The sequence below is a fragment of the Phoca vitulina genome, unplaced genomic scaffold (genome assembly GCF_004348235.1).
Source record: "Phoca vitulina isolate PV1807 unplaced genomic scaffold, GSC_HSeal_1.0 scaffold41, whole genome shotgun sequence".
NCBI lineage: Eukaryota > Metazoa > Chordata > Mammalia > Carnivora > Phocidae > Phoca > Phoca vitulina.
This window is the reverse complement of record NW_022589744.1, coordinates 8,521,729-8,534,405: the sequence shown is the minus strand read 5'-3', so window position 1 is coordinate 8,534,405 and position 12,677 is coordinate 8,521,729.

Sequence of the window (12,677 nt, the reverse complement as noted above, 5' to 3'; positions counted from 1 at the left end):
GGAAGATATGTAATGTAGCAACCTAGTATGAACTATTAAGATTCCACCATGTATGTACTTTCAGTTATTCTTCTAAGGCAGGGGTTCTTAATTAAGAGTGCACATTGAGACAACCTGTTGTAGTCTTGGAAAAACAACAGCAACAACACAGGCTTGATTCTCAACCCTAAAGATTCTCATTCATTAGGTCTTAGGGGTCAGGCCCAGACATCCACACTTTTGAAAAAGACTCGCTGGTAATTTTGTGTTCCCTGGGTGAAGATCAGTCTTTCAAGGGGAAAGCTTTCTGAAATATGAGAACTTTTACTGGGCAAGTGACTTATGTTTACTGTGACTATGTATCCACATCTCCTTTGAAAAGAGACATAGCCAGACATGTTTTGTTATATTCTACCTTATATTCCTGGCAGAGCTAAATGATCCAGAGTTGAGAGCACCCTTGGCCAATATAATCTTAGTTTATAAATCTCCTAATACATGATATAATGGGTTTGTAATGTATCACCTTGGCTAGGTTGAACTACATTTCCCAGAATTCCCTCTCTTTTAGGATAGCCAGATTAAGCAAATAAAAATATAGGACACTCAGTTACATTTTAATTTTGTATAATCAATCAATCAGTCATATCTATCTAATATGAACATGTCCCATGCAATATTTGAGACATACTTATACCAAAAAAATCTGTTGTTTATCTGAAATTTGAATTTAACTGGGTGTCTGTATTTTATCTGGCAACCCTATGTTCTTGTATGCTTCTGGTTGGGGTGGACCACAAGGGAGATTCTTGGACGATTTGGAGGGTGGAAAGGAAGCAGCCCTATTTTGTAGTTCATATATGTTGTTGCTAACTTGCTGACTTGTCTTATTGGTGTGAAGCATCAGAGGGACCTGAAACTACTTTACCTTTCCCTAGATCCTCCTTCAGCTTCTCCAGCTCCTAGACCATCCAACTCCTAGACCAGGATTATGTGTTTAGCTCTGTAATGAAGGGCCCTGACTTTTATAGGCTAGCCTCAGCACCAAGGTCAGAGGCAGCAAGAACTGACCTGGGTTGCAGTCCTCATGAGGTCCCAGTTCATGCTTGTGGTTTCTCATCTGACCTTGATCTTCCCAGATTTACACCCATTGTCCTGTCCCAGTTACCCACCCAATTTCAAGCTCCAGCACCAGACCCAGAGGCAATAGTCTTAAAGAAAGATGCTTAATCAGCTTTGACAATGGGTGAATTTCAGAATCAACAATTCCTATCCGAATTTCAGAAAGAAGTCCAGGTCAAGGATTTTGCTAAGTATCCTTGGCTATTGCCTACTTCTGTTTCACATAACCAGTCTCAGTGTCCACGAATGATTATTTTTCATTAGCAATTACACTAAAATGCAAGATGAGGACTGTTACCCGGAGGTACCATGTACCTCTCTGATGGTATGGAAACTTCTGTTAGGGAAAAAGGAACAACAGCAGACTGAGCATATCAGAGCTCTACCTTCTATTGTAGACTCATGTGCATTTGCATGTGAACTCTGTCAAGTCTGTCTTCCCTTATAATTTTCTTCAAATAAATGAGTAGGTCATTTTCTTATTTACCATGTTTATTACAAAGGAACCATACAGATACAAAATAAGAAACTAGGAGACAAGTGCATGGTCTTCCGTTTACCTTGGTCATTCATAAATGTTGATGTTTAGTCTTCAAGGTGATTTCTTTATTTAACACAGCAACATGTGGGCCCCGTATCATATCAGATCCTCTCATCCATGTGGGGCACTGAATCCTGGGTGTTTTATATATAAGCCTTATCACATTTATATGTTCAGGCATAAAGTATGTGAATTGTGTTGAGAGAAATGGATACTTTAACACTAGAGGCATTCAACATATTAAAAGGAGACTCAGCTTTTAAATGTGTACTCCATGGCTATTTAGCTCTTTGCATGATAGCCACTGAGATGCTGCTTCTGATACACAGATCTCAATCCTTTCCTTTCCCTTGAAAGTGATGGTGTGTGTTAATCATTAACCCTTCATTCTCCACCAGTTGCTGACTTATATTTGCAATAGTCATCGTATTTTAAGTGTCTTCTAATGTCTGGACCAAGTCCACACAATAACTCCAGAAAAAGAAAGATACACAAAGAGAGGAACTATGAAACCCATAAAGCTACCTTAAATTCCAGAGGAAACAGAAAGTACCCCTTTTCTGTATGAAGAGCTACAAGCCTTGGGAACTTCAGTTACCCTACAGATCTGTATGTCATTTGTCTTTCTTACTGAACCTTCTTTCTTGAAGACAGACTTTTCTGTTGATGAAGACGTGAGTTATTCGCCTAAAGTTTTTCCAGAAAAATACTTCCTTTTTAGGAATTAGGGAAAATCCTAGGTGATTCCACCATAACATACTACTTTTTTTGTTTGTTTGTTTTTTTTGTTTGTTTGTTTTTCTCCCTCACATGGTCAAGATGGTGTCAACTTGCATTTAACTTGACTGTAATTAGGAAATCATGCAAGCCTTAGTGGGGGCCGATGATGGAAAGAAAGACGACCCAAGAAGTGAATTTGCACCTTTTCAGCTTTCCTTGTTCAGATATCTTGTTGCTAGTTTGGCCTCACTTTAGCATTCTCTTTGGTTCTCTTGGGTTTGGAGAGAATCTTTAGTTTAAATTCTCAGAGTCACGTCTCACAAAAACATCTTCATGGCAAGATCAGATCTTGATTATATCACCATTTGCATGTTTTAATTAATAAAAGGCTTAAAAAAATCCAGCGTGGGCAATTAAAAGCATTATATTCCTTTAATTTGTTATGCAAGGAGGAAATGTGTGAATCCTATTGTTCTAATTAGACAGAACATTGTATAGTCTCTTAGAGTTGCATTACACCTTCTGATTGGCAGTCAACAGAACAAAAGGAAGAAGCAAAAAAAAAAAATAAGAAAAAAAAAATCACATCCTGAAACTGATAGCAATAAATTAGGAGTAAAGAAAGTGTAATAAACTAGAAACAATTTTTGGATTCTGACAAAAAGATAATTACATGTTTCAGCTGAATTGGTTTGCCAGGGCTTAACATTCATACATCTTTGTAGTTTCCTTTGACACTTGGTAGTGTTTGTGGTCACAGCCTACATGCCATAAGGAATTGAGAGAATAAAGGTGAGAAGAGGTCCTAATGAACCAGGACTTGACCTTAGTCTTTGTGGAAAAGAAGCAAAAGAAACCAGAGTGGGAGTAAAGGTTGAGAGGGAACTGGGAGAAAGATCAGACTCCCTGTCAGCCTTCCACCTTGTGTCTGTTCCATGCAAGCAGACAGTTGGAGGACATTCTTCACTACCCACAGGCATGCTTACCCTTTTTCTTCTTACCGGTATGAGTAATGCTCAATGTCTGTGAGGAGGTGCCTGGTCCCTTCATTGCCCAAATTATTGTTGAAAAAGACTGTCTGCAAGTTTAGTCTTGAATCTGGCTTGCTTTGTCTCCATCACCAAAGTCAAGCTGCATCAACTCTGACTCCAGGGGGAGCTCTTTGGCCCCACGAACTGATCCCACAAAGAAGGATGCGTGACATGATGCCAAATTGAACTTTTTGGCCCTTTCATCCCATGAAAATTGATTATGTGATTTCTCATGGAAAGAATCTAGTGTATTCAAGGTTTGCACATGTTACCACATTCAACAATGCCACATTTGTGTATGTGTGTGTGTATTTGTTTTTTGTTTCTTTTAGTAAATATGTCAGTATAGTCTCAACCTATTGTTTTTAAAAACAATTACTCACCCTTGCCATGTGTTAGGGGTTAAACAAAAACTTTGGGGTTCTTAACAATAGTATTAACATGGCCTTTTGGCAAGGGTCTTAGGTATACCAGAACTGTATCCTAAACCACAGCCACTATTCACCACAAGCTTTCTAATCTATGGATGTGCGCGAAGGACAGTAGTGACTGGAAAAGTACTGTGTTGCTGTTGGCCCTGCTCACTTCTGAATTCCAGCGCACGGTGCTCTGATGAATTGGATTGCAGAATGTGATCTCAGGGATACCTTTGATCTTGCTAAGTTCAAACTTGACTCCCTTCACTGCAGAAAATAGGAGGGGACAGAGAAGAGGACATAGGCTGTGGATAGACCAGTCTCAAGTGGACAGATAAGAGGTTCAGGCAGCACTTCTACATCATCTGTGCGAGAGGAATAGGAGAGCCCTCAGAGAGAGAGTTACAGTGGTGACTAGATAGCTAGAAGTCCAGGCTCAATTAATCCCTCAAAATCAAAGTCATAGCAAATTCTCTTCCCTGAGAGGGAATAGCGAGAGAGTAAAATCTTGAGAGTATCATCTCTTGGAAGTCTACACAACATGGTTTCTCAGAGAGTTTGCTGGGTGTGACCTTTGACCAATTTTATGTCTATTTAGTCTCTTTCTTTGTGTGTATATATATACATATTCACCATATACCACATGACTAGTCATAGGGTATTGAGAGCTTTATCACAAGAGACAAAACGTGAAAGATAGAAACAAAAAGTTAAATAAAATTTCTTAAATTTCTCACAAGCTGTACTTCATTTTTTTTTTTTTTTTTTTAAAGTAATCTCTACACCCAGTGTGGGGCTTGAACTCACAACCCCAAGATCAGGAGTTGCATGCTGCACCGACTGAGCCAGCCAGGCGCCCCGTCACAAGCTGTACTTTGATTCTGGAACGTCTGTTTTAAGTTTTCCCATTCTTTCCACCTCCCTAGCAACCACCCTGTATTTTTTAAGATTTTTCATATTAGAATTTAGCTAAATTAAAATTTAGCAATTTTGCTCCCCAGGGGACATCTGAAGATGTCTGTGACATTTTTTTGGTTGTCACAACTGTGTGTTTGGGGGTGGGAGAGGTTGCTGTTGGCATCTAGTGGGTTAAACCCAGGAATGCTGCTCAACATCCTACAATGCACAGGACAGTCTCCACAGTGAAGAGTTATTTGGCTCAAAGTGTCAGTAGAACTGAAATTGAAACTTCTGATTTTTAGCTTGTTAAATGATCTCTCCACTGTATGTCCTCTCTGAACCAGTATCCCTCATATATCTCTGGATATTCTCTTTATTCGCAACTCCATATATTTGCTTGGGCATAATGTAAATAAATATATATGGATATGTAAATATACATGGATATGTAAATATATCTGTGTATATGTATGTATGTATATTTGACTTTGATTTATATAGGTCAGTGCTGGGAGATGGATTTATTTTTCTTTCCAGAAGGGTAAACCAAATTTAAACTTGGGGAAAGGGGAGTAGGGACAAATCAGTTATTTCAAGAACAAACTTGAACATTAACTAGACAACGACAACCTTCTTTCTCTAGTCAGATGACACATCTTCTCTGGACTGTCTTGTAGAAATTATGAAACCCTGTTTTTGCTGTGTAATTAGTACTCTGAAATATTCTGTCCATATATGTGAAAATCAACATAATTCATTCTCTGGCAGATTAAACTTACTATTTGTCCTGTCACCCTCACCCTCCAGTGGAAGGTTAACAGAGACAGACTTGCCCATAGCCATAAAATAAGTCCTGACAGGCCCGGATTTCCATTTCCACTTTCAAGAATTAAATCAGCTGTCCTATGAACTAGAAATATGCATGGAATCTCCAGTTTTAATTTGACATTTTTATTTGCCTAACTGCTTTTAATTTTATTAAGCTTTATTTAAACAATTTATTCCTATGAGTAATTATTTTATTGTTTTTAAAAAATGTGACTCACGCTTATGATACAAATTCCAAACAAAAGAGAAGTCAAAACAGACAAAAACCAATTTTCCCAAATCCAGTATTAACTTTCACATATACTCCTGACAATTCTCTCTACTGACACACACAGAGATGGGTGGAAGGGTAACATAGGGTTACAAAGAAAGTAGGAATCTTACTATGTAGAAGGCATCTTCATGAATTACCTTTAATTTTCCTTGAATTTAGTAGTAGAAAAACTGAAGTAAAGCTGAATGAATTTCCAAGCTACAGATAAATGTTTCATAAACACCAATGCGGTGAGTTCTTCGAACACTCCTGTAAGGCAGAAGTTTTCAACCTTGACTATACACTGGGATCAGCTGAAAACCCTTTAAAAATCTAAAGGACCTAAGAGCAATTAAATCAGAATCTCAAGGGATGGGACTCAAGTATTAGTGTTTCTTAAAGCTCTCAGGTGAGAGTGGGCACTCAAAATTGTGAACCATTGGTGTAAGTAAGATTGAGAAAAGAAAATGATGATGAAAATATTCCAGAGTTAAAATCTGTATCTCTTTAAAAAATTTTTTGAACTTAATCAGTAGATTAAGTGCTATGTAATATGAGGAGATTAATATTCTTATACTTTCTCCCACTGTTTTGCTGCCTCCCCATTTTTGTGGTCTGTAGTATTTTTACTTTGTCAGGGTTTATAACATTTATCCTTTACGCTACCAAAATTCCCTCAGTCAGGGGAGTAACCAGAGAGATGACCAGGATGGAGAAAGATATTCCAGAACAAGAGACTAGGTCCCTAGGCATCAAAGAATATATGCAGGGAGACTGAGATTCGGCAATGGATTTGCTATATCTGCAAGGAGAAATCTCAATTCTTTGTGGCTTATTTATTATTAATTAATTATGTTTACTTTGGGAAATAGGAAGATTGATCATGAACTATATCTTAGATATTTTTATTCAATAATTTTTTTTTTTAGTGATCATCACCTGTGCTGTTTTGGGGGCAAGTTGTTTTTAACTGTTTTTAGACCACGGGACCCTTTAACTCTCAGATGAGAGGTATAGGAGTTCTTACTGGAGGTGGGGCGAGAAGAACCAATTCCCAGAGCCCTGAGCCAATTTTAAATGGTTTACAGACTTCAGGGTAAGATTCCTGTTTTAAACATTTAGTCCTGCCTGCTCTCTTCTTTGTTTATTGGCTAACTAAATTGCACTAGGGTGAATGGGACCTTCCCAATGTAGATGAATAGTTTCTGATTGAGGGAGAAATGTAGGAATACATTACTATGTGTGCTATTTGAGAGTGTACTTTGTTTTTTCTTTTTCTTTTCTTTTCTTTCTTTCTTTCTTTTTTTTTTTTTTTGGAGTGCTGCTAACTTGTTACAAAACATTAAAACATTCACAAAACATGGGCAGGTAGTTCAGACAATTAGGGCTGCAACAAGATAAGTAAAAAGGCTGCAACAAGATAAGTAAAAAGGCCTTCTTAGGACAATGAGATGAGAATACAATTTAGTATCCTAAGTAGTTTAGTCTAGAAAAGCAAAGATGGGTCACTGGAGGGAAGCCAGTTAGCGTAGTGAATTTTCAGAGCTCTGTAGGTCTTTCCTGGACATTGGGATTAACTCACTTATCTTCCTGAGTCACCCTTGACCCATCTGGGTCATGATCTGCACACACCGGGGACACAGATCTTTGGTGTACATCAGAATGCTAAAAAGCTTCCAAGACTACTAATGCTTCTGTTTCTTTCTTCCATTACTGTCCATTACTGTCCTTTCCTCTCCCACTTTGAATTCACTGGGTAGGACTAGGGATTGGTGGATTTAGGCTCCAAGGCAACTTCCAGACAATTGTTCTACCTTTTTTTTTTTTTGTTCTTTTTTCGAAACTTCTGCCACTGTTGGTACTGCATTCTTCCAACCTGGAGGACTGTGTCTTTGTAACTTCAGAGCAGGTCCATCTTGCTCTTAATTATAACTATTAAAATCATCCTTGGGTACCTGGGTGGTTGCAGTCAGTTAGGCATCCAACTGTTGGTTTCAGTTCAGGTTATGATCTCAGGATCATGGGATCGAGCCCCCGTGTTGGGCTCCACACTGAGCATGGAGTCGGCTTCAGAGTCTCTCTCCCTCTCCCTCTCCCTCTGCTTCTCCTACTTGTGCACAGGCACTCTCTCTCTCTCTCTCAAATAAATCTTAAAAAAAAATCCTTCTTGCCTTTATGGCATTCTGGGGTCACTGTTCCTTTATTTCCATAGGTCCAGTGATCTCTGTTTTTTTTCTCTCCATGAACCATCCTCAAGTGTGGCTGTATCTTAGATCTCATCATTGTCAGAACAGCCCCATTTAAAAGCTCTCAGAATGTGAAAATCTCCTCTCAGAACATGACCTCCTTTCCATTCATATTTCCATGCCATCCCTCATGCTGGGCATTCTATTTATCCTCAGAGTAATTAAATCTCAGCAGCATAACGCTACAGATCTCTGTGGAGTTTCTCATTCACACAAATCCAATGTGGATCAGCAGGGCCTCCATCTGGGGTCCAGGCTCCTTTAACTTGTGACATTGTCATCCTGTTCAATACATGGCTTTGAAGGTCTAATAGTGGTAGAATAGGATGGAGGAGACACAGTGACTTGTTCACTGACTCTTCCTGTAAGAGATGCACTTAATTTCTGCTTAAAGTCTGTTGAATTGAGCTTATCACCTGGCCCTGGAAAGGCTGTGGTGGAGGCTGAGAGATGCACAGAGCACTGGGGGGATTCGGTGGGCACTGACTGTCCCTGCTGCTTCCAGTATGCTTTCCAGTCTCTTGAGGTCTTCCCTGAATGTCTTGTTCCTTCTAGCTCCATGAACCTCCTTTATCATATGGAATCATGAGGCCCATCATGTCATAAAAATTCTGACTCTCTTCGGAGTCCATGAGAACTTTCTTTACAAATTTCCCTGTTATTTGCCTTATTGATCCCATATCCCATATCTATGGGCAGCTTCTACTGCACACCCTTTCTTCCTGCTTTTGTGGTTTGTCATGGATAATGTAATAAAATGTTAATTCAATACAAGGAAGATTAATTCTATGCAGTTTCAGGTAGGTCATAAAGTGCTCATTATTCATCTCTAGTTGACAACTTATTCCATGATGATTTTTAAAAAAAATTTTAAAAAGATTTTATTTAAGAGATAAAGGAAGACAGAGAGAAAGCATGAGTTGGGGGGTGGGGGAAGGAGCAGAGGGAGAGAGACAAGCAGACTTAGAGCTGAGCACAGAGCCTGACAGGGGTCTTGATCCCACAACCCCGAGGTCAGTACCCGAGCCGAAATCAAGAGTTGGATGCTTAACTGACTGAGCCACCCAGGCACCCCTATTCTGTGATGATTTAAACCATTTTCATATCTTTAAGTTGGTGTCTAATCCATAGCTCTTCAATTTCAGCATATGGATTAATATTCAATGTTAACGAAAGCCAAAAGGTCTGTGGCCAGTTTGATGGAGTATTCTTCAACTCTTCTATTCTCAATATTTTCTGTATCTTTATCTTTTCTTACTTTGTCCCTATCTTAAAATATTCTTTCCTTGCTAAAACACGTCCCTTCATTTGTTGTTTTGGTGTCTTTACTAATCATATGGTGCCTTGTTTTATTCACATTCAGACTTTTCATTATTTAAACTTTTTCTTTCCAAAGACTTCTCTTAGCTGTACACATGCTAAATGTTTTCTTAGTTCTTTTTTTTTTCTCAACTTTTTACTACAATAGTCCCTTAAGCTACTGCCCTATCTCTCACCTATTTATTAGCATTAAACTGCATAATAGAGAAGTCTGTAGCTGGTACTTTTGCAAAACAGCTTTACCTCCAAGTGCCAGCACTTCCTTTGTTTGAAATCTACACATTTAGATGGTTATTAATGGCCTCCTAATCACCAGATCCAATGGTGTTTCATCATTCTTGGTATAATTCAATCTTCACCAAAGTTTAATATTTTTCATTATAGTTTTCTCTTTCCCTAGCTCTTGTCATACAATGTGTACATACATATCTCCTGTTTTAGTGATGAATTCTACTTACAGATTTTTGGTTGATCTAATTGTCACCTTCCTTTCTCCTACTAAAACAATGCAGAAGACTCTGAACTCTCTTTCTCTCAGATAGAATGAAACTTTACAGAGTCATTATCCAACCTGGGCTGTATTTCAAACTATAGCTCTTATAGGGGATAGTACATAAAGTATCCAGTGTTCTACTGCCTGAAGCTAAATAGAAATTCCTGCCCTTTCTGGTTTTTATTTCTCTTAAACATGTGGTCTCCAGCTAATTCGTAACAGTCTGAGGAAAATCCCACCATTGCATCCTGGATCTTGTGACCTATGACCCACAAGGGAAACTTTGGATCCATGATGTTTTGATGTATGAAAACCAAATCCAAATAAAATAAAACTGAAGTGAAGAGCTATTATCTGAAGGTTAGCCATCAGCTAATCTAACTGGTTATCAGCTCAGGATTGTTGGAGAGAGATTTGTCATGGACCCAATGTCAAGTCTGTAGCGTTGAAAGGAAATAGAGAATTGGCTGTTTGCTGAAATGTGATAACTAATCTGTATAATCCAAGAAGAACAAGTGGAAATGTTGGTTCTTTGTGATACTTGACAACTCCTAATAAGAATGGTTTGGCAATATACATCTTCTTGAGGATTTTTATTTCTTTTCAGGCATCTTATCTGAGGTTTTGATTGCTATCAGCAGGATCTTTTGTGAAATTACATTTTTCTTCATAATTCAGAATTTTGTTGGATTTTATCCATCTGTGGATTTATTTCCATTAATATTATTCAAAACAGATTGAATCTGTTTAATCTCTATTTTAAGGTGTTTAGCTTTGAGTTCCAGAAAATTTTCCTTAACTATGGATTTGATTACTGCTTTTCTTGCTAGTAGTAAAATTGTGCATTTTTTTTCCACCCTTGGAAATAACTGTGATTTTTAATGTTCTGTATCTATCATCTGTCTTCTCTGTCTTCTCACCGGTTTTGGTCCTTTGTCCTTTACCTCTTTATTGTGGAAGAGCTTATCAAGTTTGTCTTGAAGTTAGTGAAACTTTTTGCATGCCATTACTGCTTTTAAAAATCTACCATGGGAGCTCCTGGGTGGCTTAGTTGTTAAGCGTCTGCCTTTGGCTCAGGTCATGATCCCAGGGTCCTGGGATGGAGCTTGCATCGGGCTCCTTGCTCCGCAGGAAGCCTGCTCCCTCTCCCACTCCCCCTGCTTGTGTTCCCTCTCTTGCTGTGTCTCTCTCTCTGTCAAATAAATAAATAAATAAATAACTTAAAAAAAAAAATCTACCATGAAGATTTTGCCATTGTAATTTTAATTGTCATGCAGTCCTTCCCTGTATCTCCTGTTTTTTTTGCATGTGTTTGCTTTGTTTCAGCTTATTGCCTTTGTAACTAATTCTTTTTGTCTTTCTGTTTCATCCCATCTTTTGATATTAGCCTGTTTGCTACTTAATGTATTTTAACCTTTGCTTGATACAAGACACTTCTTGGATACAATGGAGGATTATCCTCTGTCTTCTGAACTGTATTTTTTTCAGAAGTATATTCTTCTCCCAAGTTTTCATGAGTTTTTACTTTCTCTTATTCTAAAATCTCCCTAGCCTTAGGCCCCATTTAGTTGTTTTCCATTTTATTCTTTCCTTTCCTTAAGTGGAGAGAAGCCATTCTCATTTAGTGTTTGCAAACACATAAGGTGTGTGTAATGCTCTTGGTTCTGTTCCCTGATGATGAAGAGAAAACTCCCAGCCCAGGATCCATAAAATAAAGTAGAGTTTCTAATTTGAGAGCCGCTTATTGGAATCATCAGAATTTTGGGTGGGTGGATGCTCTGGAGGTCATCAAATCCATCTCCTAGGTTCCTGGAACAGCTCTATCTAATTGCCCTATGTATATCTATATATGTATCTCTCTAAAAACATGGACTCCAATGTGACTGGCTCCCTCCCAGGTGGGTGCTCCATCTCCCAACTCCCAGTCCTTCCCAGGGCTTGGTTCTAGGTCTGTCCGAGGTCAGATGGAGATAAGGCCTGTGGTTTCTGGGGTAGCCCCTGTGGAACCTAATGTAGGGAGACTTGTCCTCACCAAGCCTGGAGGCGGTTGAAGTCTCCAAGCTTCCCACTCCACCTACCACAGACCACCACCTGTGCCAATTTCCTGGTGGTTCAGGGGCCTCAGCAGCCTGTAATGAAGCCTTGGCTTTTGTGCAGGGTGCTCCTGGGAAAGGCCCCAGTATCTAGGAATCATGGGGGATTTACCCACAGGATTACAGGCCTCATCATCCCAGCCTAACCAAGGTCTGAACCAGGCCTTAGATTAATATCCAAATACAAAGATTTCATTTATGCTAACAAAGCTTCTAGTACTTTAACAAATAATGACTTTTCATTTTCTACCACACTTATTAAAGCAAAACTACAGTGACCTATGAAAAGATAGTCGATGTTAGTAACTGGAACAGTTTATTTTATATCCCTATACATATCTATGTTGTGCATATGTGTGTATGTTTTGCTTTTCCTAACTAAAGATCCCTTAAAGTCCATTTAAACCAATATACTTGCCCATTTTTTAGAGGGAGAAAAGATTTAGGCTGGATTAGTAGCATAAAAACTTGATTGTCTTGTGTTTATGTGAACTTCTTAGAATTGTAGGAAGAGATTGTGATACTGGTGATATTGGTAATGGTTGATAAAAGCCTTTCTGAAGGCTAGTCAAATTGGGATTAATTGCTAAAACCAGATGTAGAGCACTAAATGTCAACTTTTTTTAGGAGGAATTTGAGGAGTTACTGACATTCTTTGCGTAAGATGGAGGTAAGGTGAGGAGGAATGGCCTGCAGAGATCTGTCACCGGGACAGGAAAAATCAGTGCCTTGAAA